This window comes from Sorex fumeus, unplaced genomic scaffold (genome assembly GCF_029834395.1).
Source record: "Sorex fumeus unplaced genomic scaffold, SorFum_2.1 ptg000081l, whole genome shotgun sequence".
Taxonomy (NCBI): Eukaryota; Metazoa; Chordata; class Mammalia; order Eulipotyphla; family Soricidae; genus Sorex; species Sorex fumeus.
The window spans coordinates 2,892,137-2,902,484 of NW_026606138.1; the positions used below are offsets into that span (position 1 = coordinate 2,892,137).

General features: G+C 39.4%; 1 pseudogene; it reads right to left on the reverse strand.

Moving 5' to 3' along the window:
• Positions 1-2,257: 2,257 nt before the first annotated feature.
• Positions 2,258-3,643, reverse strand: LOC130038879 (non-POU domain-containing octamer-binding protein-like; annotated as a pseudogene).
• Between the last annotated feature and the right edge of the window lie 6,705 nt (positions 3,644-10,348).

The window sequence follows — 10,348 nt, forward strand, 5'->3', positions numbered from 1 at the left end:
GCACACTTGCTTTGGATGTTAATCCCAAGAAATTAAATTTTGTTTTCACCTTAAGAAAAAAAAAAGAGCAACTATGTGATGTGATAATGTTAATTAGCACAATAGTGATAATCACTTTGCAACATAAATGTGTATTAGGCTTTGATCTCCACCTTAAATATCTAAATAAGTTTTCATTAATAATCCATTAATAAAGATAGAAAAACAAAACAAGCAGAAAATAAAGAAATTTTGCAAGTCTCTGCATATGACAAATTTTGGTTATAAACCTGAAATTTGACATTTCTCTTACCAGAAGAGAAAATAAATTTAATTTGGGTGATTATAATTCTGATTTTTAAAATGTTTCCATCTGGATATCTTATGATAGTAAATACTATAAAATGCCTTAAAATATTATGCTTATCATTTCATGAGGCTTATTTGCAGTGTCATGTTTATTTTGTACTAAAAGTTAAAAAATCCCTTTACAGCCAGTTATTTATCAGCTATGACAGTTGACATCAAAAAAAAGAAAATTCCTGAAATAGAAAGGAAGATATCAATCCTTTCTGGGAAAAGTTGGTCTGAAAACACGTTCTAAAAATTCAATTAATTTCTCTAGGGATGAAGGGCTGAATTTTGTAAAAACATTGGCTGCCTTCATTAAAAGAAATCAATTGCCAAAGTTCTAGCTAAAATTATTGAGTGGGGCCAGAGACCTTGAACATTTGGTACAGTGCTTGTCTTGCATGAAGTTGACCTTGATTTGATCTGTGTTACCACATACAGTCCCTGCACACTAAAAGTAGTTCTTCCTGAGCATAAAATCAGGAGTAAGCCTTAAGAGTCACTAGGAGTGGCCCTCAAGCAAACAAATAAATAGTAAAAAAAAAAAAAGAATGCTATCAAGAATTAACTAGATGCAAGCCTACCTGCCTTGACGATATTGAAAAATTAAAATGACATGTGGATGAAAGTACATGGGAAAGCTATCTCTCTCCCACTTTATTTATTTACCCTTTTAAAAGTTTTCAGGCCACACCCAGTGATGGAGTAACTGCCAACATGGTCTTTGGGAATCTTCTCTGCTAGGGACCATTTAGTACCAGGAATTGAACCCAGGGCTTGTGCATACAAAGCATGTGCTCTGGCTCTATGAGCTACCCCTCCTAGCCCTTCTACTTACCACACTTATGAAGAGCCAATATTTGCAGAACAAAGACTCAAATTTAAGCAAGGCATGCACCCATGAATCCTAAGCTCTTAACCCAGATCTTAAGATATCTTTTGATGTCTTTACAAAGAATGATTTCTCCAAAGAGAATCTAATGACTTGAAAAATTGGGATAAGTTCCTTTAGATAAGATAAAAATAAAAGAAAGGTTGGAGAGATTGTACAGTGAGTAAGGCAATTGCCTTGCATGTGGCTGACCATGGTTTCATCCCCAGCACTATGTATGGTTTCCTGAGTACTATCAGGTGTGATCACAGAGGCAGGAATAAGCCTTGGGCAGAGCTGGGAGTGGCCCCAATCCCACTCCTACCGACCCACCCCTCCCCCAATGATAGCAGAGATTGATCTTGGATATTAAATAAAATTGAATTTAATTATTTTGTAACACTTTTACTAACAAATTCCCTTGTTCTAACCCAAAAAGTCTGCAACACCATACTATTATGGCTGATCCAGAATTGTTACTTGCATTTTGAAATTTAGTAACTGAACTTGAATGCCCATTTTTGGAAGGTGCACAGGATATAGAAATTTCCTCTTCACATCAACCATTTGGTTTAGATCAGGGTCAGAAAACTCCTATAAAATATGGCCTGACATTGATATTTTTAAATTGTCTTATTTATTTGTTTGTTTATTTTACCACACAGCACTGATTTGTAATGGTCTCCCCTCTGCCTCTAGCATATTCCTTAAGAAGAGTACTACAGGCAGGGAAGACCTAATTATTGGAGAAATCACTAACACTTTTCCAGGGTAGGATTCTGGCTAGTCCAAAAAAGGATCTTTTTCTTGAAGGGTTTTAGGAAACTGTCCTCCCATTGTTCATCGATTTGCTCGAGTGGGCCCAGTAACGTCTCCATTTTGAAACTTGTTGTTACTCCATTTTGAAACTTGTTTTGGCATATTGAATACATCACGGGTAGCTTGCCAGGCTTTGCTGTGCGGGCGAGATACTCTCGGTAGCTTGCCAGGCTCTTCGAGAGGGGCGGAGAAATCGAACCTGGTTCAACTGGACTGGCTGTGTGGAAGGCAAACGCTCTACCACTGTGCTGGACAATGCAATTTTATTACTGTCGGTTTGTTTGGAGAAAATTCAGCTCCAGCGGCTGCATGGTTGAATGCAGCAAGGGTTCTGCCAATTGTCCCAATTCCTTCCATTTCAGCAACTTGGCCAAAATGCACAGTCATTGGTGGGATCAATCCCAAGGTTCTATCTGGCACCATAGTCACAGGTCCTGGAGGAGCTGGGGTACGAGCTGGTACAGGAGCAGGAGGCATGGTACCTCTGTTGTATATGCCCATAGCACCTTTATAGCCATCTGGCCCATCTGTACCTCCTGCTCAGGCACATGGGAGATATGGCATAGATATAGGCACATGGGGGATATATGACATCAGGGAAGGTTCTCTTGAATCCTTCCCGCTGTCTTCACATTATTTTTTCCTGTTCCTCCGTATCTCTTGCTTGTGGGATCTGCACTCTTCTTGCCTGAGCTCCAGTGGCTTTTGTATTTGTCCTTCTTGATTTTGAAGCTCATTCATTCTTTGAAGTCCTTGGAAGACATTCTTTGAAGACACCTCATCAAACTCTGCCTCATTAGCATGACTGGTGTTCTTGATGAGCAGCCTCCATTCCATTTCCAGCTTATCAGGAGCTTCCTGGATGTTATGTCCTACCCAGTCTTGCTGTTCTTTCTCCATCTCAATGAGCACCTACCAGTGCATGGCATACTCATACTTGAAAGAGCCAGGCTGGGCAAATTGGGGTGGTTGTTCTCGTTCCTTGTGAAATTGCTTATTCTTAATAACCAGTTTTTATGGTATAACCTCTTCATCATCTAACTGGCCCATGGGCTCCACAGTTTTAGGCCTTGGAAAGTGGTTAGCGGGAAGAGGACTTTACTGCAACTGTCCAGAGCTTTCCAAGCAGCTGGTTTCCCCTAGAATTTAGCAATGACTTTTCCGGAGGGCCTTGTTCCTTCATTCACAATGACCATGGCCCTCTCTACCTGACCCAACACAGAAAAGGCATCCTCCAGCAGTTCACTGGACACAGACTGAGGAAGGTTTCGTGCCGTGAGGGCTGCACTACGACAAGCAAAATGCACATGAAGCTGCTTACCACGATGTTGTCCAGCTCCCCTTTGGCAATCTCTACTAGGGTTCGTGTTTCCAAGTGAATAAAGCCAAACCCTTATCCTTATGAATGAAGACGTCATCAGCCGTCCCATATTTCTCAAATAGTCTCTTCATTTCCTCCTCGGTGACGTCAGAGGGATGATTGTCCACAAAGAGATGGCTATGCTGCGTAAAGATCTCTCCTGGCTTTCTAAAATTCTTCAGGTCAATAGTCAAGCCTTCATTTTGGCTAGCTGGCTTGTTGACATTTGCAGATATTGGTGATGGTGGCTGCTGTTGCTGCTGCTGTTGCTTGGTGATAGTCAGGAGTACTGGGGATTCAGCCCAAGAAGCTCATGCATGTGAGGTACAATGTCACTTGTTTTTGTAAATAAAGTTTTATTCAGACACAATATGCACGTTTGTCTACATATAATTTAGGGCTACTTTCATGCTGCAGTAGTAGGATAAATAGTTTTGACAGAGGGACAGTATGGTTCTCAAAGTCTAAGACACAGACTCTATATGTGTTTTGAAATTTAGTAACTGAAATTTAGTAACTGAACTTGAATGCCCATTTAATAAATTTTCTAATCCCCATTTTATGGTTCTGAAGCCATAAGAGTAAGTAAAAAATAAAATGCAAAGCATCATGATTATATCAAGCTTATATAAAACAAACCACAGTACTATTGATACTAAAATTTATTAAATTTGGAGATAAACTATCTTTTACCGAACAGCTTCAATAGTTTTAGCACCCTGTTAACAAGACCAAGATCATTTATTTATTCCTCATATGGAAGTCATTTTTTCTCTTATGCTATTCCAGTCTAGAAACACAGTTTTAGAAATGAATGCTAGCATTAAATGCCTCAAATTCATTGATGTTGATTCCAAGGGAAACAAGTTGGAAGCCTGTGAATTAATAAATGTAAATTTTTCAACATTTTATGATAAATAACTTAAGCTAGTATTCACTTTGATGCTATCTCTTGTTGTCTTTCTAGATTATACTGAGAAAGAAGTATTAAGGAGAAGTAAAGGTGAATAGGAAATAGAATGGCAGAACATTTAAGATAATAATTCTGTACAATTGAGAGGACTGGCCACTGAGGTAACAGCTTGATTATGATCCACTTTCAAGATGGTTCAGTTGAAAAAACTCTAGATTCAGATTTTTAAATACAAAATTTAAAATTATATTTTCTTCTATCTTGTTTTATAACATCTTTTTTAAAATTAAGTCACCATAATTTACAAAGTTGTTTGTAATAAAATTTCTATCATATGGTATTCCAACACCAATCCCACCACCAGTGTTAGTTTTCTTTCACAAAAACTTCTGGTTTAATCATTGTATGACTGAAATTCAAACAGGAAAGTTTTGTAACTGTATTTCATGGTGATCCAACAAAACAACAACAACAACAACAACAACAACAACACAAAAAACCCTTTTGGTTCCTACCACTTCCCAGTATAACTCCTTCACAGGTTTATTGTTAAGTATGGTTCTTGAGCGATAGCACAGCAGTAGGGCGTTTGCCTTGCACGCAGCCAACATGGTCGACCCGAGTTCGATTCCTCCGCCCCTCTCGGAGAGCCCGGCAAGCTTCCGAGAGTATCTCGCCCACACGGCAGAGCCTGGCAAGCCACCCGTGATATATTTGATATGCCAAACACAGTAACAACAAAATCTCCAATGGAGACGTTATTGGGCCCGCTCGGGCAAATCGATGAACAACGGGAGGGCCTTTACCTTTACCTTTATGGTTCTTGTACTTTGGACCTCATACTTGCAGTATTGTTGCCATTACAGTTTACATTCAGATACCACCAGATTTTGGGACCACATTCAGCTGTGCTCAGGAATCACTCCTAGTAGGGCTCAAAGGACTATATGCAGTACTGGAGATTGAAATACAACTGGCCGTGTACAAGGCAAGTACCCTTTCATTTGTTCCATCTCTCTGGATCCCAAATAAGAAATTTGGTCTTCATGTGTGAGACAAAATTTCAGAGACAGGGTAGAGAGTTCTCCTCTATGTCACCATTTTAAGAATCTCCAGTATTAAGGGCTGAGGTTCAGTGGTCCCAAGTGCTTGCCTTGCATACATATCTCCAGCACTTTGTGGATGGGGAAAAAGAAGCTCCAGTATTGTCCCTATGACACTGAACCCTCACATGTTGCTTTTCCCTTTGAACTATGAAATAGAGGAGTCACCAGGGAGAACAGAGATGTTAACTTTATGTAATTTTTTTTTCTGTGTGGAACCATGAATTCATCATCTTCTTTATGTTGCTATGCTGGTGCATCTGTGAATGTCCATAAATTTATAAGGAGATGTAGGAGGTATTCTTCTCATCAAAGTTACCAAAGTGAATGGATATGGGATCTCCAAAATAAGGAGATATGGAAAACTGGATTAAACTATTCTTGTGTTTCTTTGTCACAGAGGCTAAACTTACTGTATATGTAGTCTTTAACAAATCACTTTTAAGTGTCTTGGAATTGTGGTCTCAGTGGGTTGGGAAAGTGAGAAAAGAAATAGATTTAAAAATGTCTTTAAAAAATTCATTGAATCATCAAAGGAGGCAAAAATCTCGTTTTACTCAATTAAATTTGCTATGATTATTCATAATTTGATTTATGATATCAAACTTGGTGAAACATAAAATTATCTGGTTTTCGGTAAATAGGAGTGACTAATTGAAGCAAATAACTTTACTTGGTCCAGGAAAAATCAAGACAATACTCAGTAAAAGGCCTAGAGAGGGTGAGAAATAACATCCCAGCAGAGAATATGTATTTGGTATGATGAAGCTTACTGGATTAGACAAACTATCTAGTTTCAGGTCTTTGGCCTCCGATCTGGGTGTCATGAGCTCATTGCTGTTTCTCTTAAGATAATTTACTGCCTTTGCTTTTCTTGTCTTAAGAGTTTTTGTTTTCTTTTAAAAATGAAATTAAAAGGACCATTTAGTAACTTTACAGCTTTCTCCATTTTATTCTTCTACTTGAGAAGTGATTTTGGGAAATAGAGTTTTTCTCTATGAAATAGCTTCGTAATAAAATCAATTTTACTTTAGAGATAGTTGTACAGTATAAATGTAGACTAGTATATATAAACACGAGAAGAACTTTTCTTTTCAAGCTTGTTCTTCTTAGTGATTCATTCCACTTCAAATATTTCAAAAAAATATCATAGGTAAACTAACATTTACCCACCCAAACAGCAAGTCTGAGTCGAGTAGGGTTTCCCTTGATGTAAAAACAGTCTGTGAATTTAACAAGGGATTTTAAACGTTTAATTCAGGGGAATCCAGAAATTTTTCTAAGATAGAATAAATTTGTATCTCCCAAGCTCCATATTTCCTGGGTATGATAGACTATCATGTCTTGAGCATCAAAAACAAGTACAGAGGAAAAGGAGTGTGTGTCCTAATATCCTAGGAAAGATGAGTCTAGTTTGGATATTCAAATCATTTGAGATGATGTTGACATTTTGTCTAGGACTCAGAGGCATGAGTCCTAGATGATGAGATGCTAGGAACTATTATAGGAATGGGTATATGTATTGGAAATCAGAATGCGTGTCTTGTGAATGGAAAATGACAGATTCTGGCAAGACAAGTGCTTCACTTATTTTGATTATATTTGACGACAATCAAAGGTTTAATGAATGATAGCACCAGAAAGCTTTTCAGAAACAATTGGGACATGTGGTTTTAGATATATGGCATGTCCATATATTGTGCTATGTATTGTATGTAGATTATGTTGTGAGATATTCATAATAACCATATGAGCTGGCTATTACAGATGATTAAATAGAGGCTTTGGAAGTTTAAAAATTCCTCTGAGACTATATGAAATAATTTCATTTTATGAGGGATTAAAATTGACCAAAGAAATTAAGATCTGAATTTAAAAATATTTTAAAAAGACAGAAAACTCTTTTGGGCAGGGACTGCTGAAAATGCAGGGGATATTTCATTTATATTGTCCTTTCTCCAAAAACTTATTTCAAGGATAATTATATGAAAACCCTTTCATCTTAGAGGATCAGCCCACAGGGATCTTATTGACCATGTGAGCACCTGACTGATCTGTGATCTGCATGTTCTTAAAATATGCCTCTCTGACCTTTTCCTTCATAAATTTATTCTTTTGACCACAGAGAAAAGACAGTTCTCTAAGACACTAATCTGCCATGATCCAACATGCCAGTTTGTTGCTAATACATTTCTTTCTACAAAGATCATCTGGTCTCTCAACTGATTGATTCCTTGGAACAGGCAGGGGTTCTGAGTTCAGAATTACAAAATGGCAATTGAATAACAGGTCTGAATTAAATTTTAATTCTTGTACTTAAATATTCTTCTCGATTTCATTTTTTTTCTTTTTTTATTAGTGAAACACCATGAGGTACAGTTATAGGCTTACAAATTTTGTGCTTGGGTTTCAGTTATACAATGATCAAGTGCCCATCCCTCCACCAGTGCCCATCATCCATCACCACGGGTCCCAGCATCCCCCCCACCCCCCATCCCCCTGTCCCATCCTGCCTCTGTGGCAGGGTATTCCCCCTTGTTCTCTCTCTCTTCTTTTGGGTACTGTGTTTTGCAAGAGAGGCATTGAGTGGCAATCATGTTTGGTCTATAGACTACTTTTAGCATGCTTCTCCCACCCTGGGAGGGTCCTCACAACACCCTTCATTTGGTGCTCTCTTCTCTATCTGAGCTTCCTTTTCACCTAGAACGTGTGGCTGGCCTTCCATTCATGGAGCAAAATTCCTGGTACTAATCTCAGCCATTCCTGGGTGTTAGTCTCCCTTTTTGTTGCTTTATGTTCCCCAGATGAATGCAATCTTTCTGTGTCTATCCTGCTCTTTCTGACTCATTTCGCTTAACATGATACTTTCCATGTAGTACCACTTGTATGTAAATTTCATAACTTCATCTTTTCTAACAGCTACATAGTACTCCATTGTGTAAATGTACCAAAGTTTCTTTAACCAGTCATCTGTTCTTGGGCACTAAGGTTTTTTCCAGATTCTGGCTATTGTAAAGAGTGCTGCAATGAACAAACAATTGCAGATGTCAGTTCGACTATACCTTTTTGCCTCTCTGGGATATATTCCCAGGAGTGCTATAGCTGGGTCAAATGGCAGATCAAATTCTAATTTTTTGAGAGTCGTCCATACTGTTTTCCAAAAGGGTTGGACCAGCCGGCATTCCCACCAGCAGTGAAGGAGGGTCCCTTTCTCGCCACATCTGCGCCAGCATTGGTTGCTTTTGTTTTTGTGGATGTGGGCCAGTCTCTGTAGTGTGAAATGATATCTCATTGTGGTTTTGATCTGCATCTCTCTGATGATTAGTGATGTAGAGCATTTTCTCATGTGCCTTTTTGTCATTCGAATTTCTTCTTTGCGAAAGTTTCTGTTCATTTCCTCACCCCATTTTTTGATGGGGTTGGGTGATTTCTTCTTGTGGAGTTTAACCAGTACCTTGTATATCCTTGATATCAGCCCCTTGTCGGATGTGTACTTGGTGAATATCCTTTCCCATTCTGTAGGCTGTCTTTGTATTTTGGTCACTATTTCTTTTGAGGTGCAGAAGCTTCTTAGTTTAAGATAGTCCCATTTGTCTATCTTTGTTTTCACTTGCTCGGCCAGTGGCGTGACATCTTTGAAGATACCATTAGCTTCAATATCATGGAGAGTTTTGCTGACTTTGTCTTCAATAAATATTATGGATTCTGGTCTGATGTTGAGGTCATAAATCCATTTTGATTCGATTTCATTTTTTAAAAAATTACAAAATACTACTTTCTTTAAGATAGTATGTGTAGACAAAACAAAAACAACTAAACAAATAGTTATTTTTATGTTAAATAGCTACAATTACTGAGTTGAAAGCAGACTTGAAAATAAAACCCACTGTCCATCCTAGTACCCTGCCCAGTTTTCTCCCTCTCCCAGGTCAGTGAATAATCAAACCTGGGATCCCACCTCCTCCCCGTGCCCTCCCGGCGACAATGCCCCAAGCGTCCTCTCAGAGCCTGGGCCGCTCACCCTCCCTGAGCACCTTAGCACTTTCCTGTTGGTCCCAACAACCCGCACAGTTGTCTCTCTCTCCCAGGTCTGCACACCCACCCCTTCTGCCCCCCAACACCAGGTACCTGTAGGGGGCGTGGTCTCTGCAGAAGTGGGCGCCTAAGTGGTGGCCCGCGACGGCTCACTTGGCTGCAGTTGTATTGCCCAGACCCAGCAATCTGGTGTCATATATTAGTCTCCACACCACCACAACAGCATGAAGAAACAGCGCAAATCCCCACCACAAGGAAAGGATGATGAAAAGAGTCCAGAAGCCTCAACAGGCATTACTCACAAATGTTAGCTCTCTGATAAAGAATTGAGAGAGAAGTAATGAAGATGTTCAATGAACTCAAATAAACGGTTGGACAGATGTCCAGTAAATTAAAGGACATGAAAGAAACAATGGATTGGACAATCAAGAAAATACAGGAAGAAATGAGGGCAGAAATAAGAAAGCTACTATTGCCTGCCTTGGAGGCAGGGGGAGGGTGGGAAAGGGGGGGTATACCGGGGATATTGGTGGTGGGAAATGTGCACTGGTGGAGGGATGGGTGTTTGATCATTTTGTGATTATAATCCAAATATTAAAGCTTGTAACTATCTTACAGTGATTCAATAAAATTAAAAAAAGAAGACAGATAAAAAGATAGCACAGTGGTAGGGCGTTTGCCTTGCACGCAGCCAACATGGCCGACCCTAGTTCGATTCCTCCGCCCCTCTCGGAGAGCCCGGCAAGCTACCGAGAATATCTCGCCCGCACGGCAGAGCCTGGCAAGCTCCCCGTGATGTATTCGATATGCCAAACACAGTAACAACAAAGTCTCCGATGGAGACGTTACTGGGCCCGCTCGAGCAAATCGATGATCAACGGGAGGGCCTTTATTTTACTTTACTTAGGAAAAAAAAG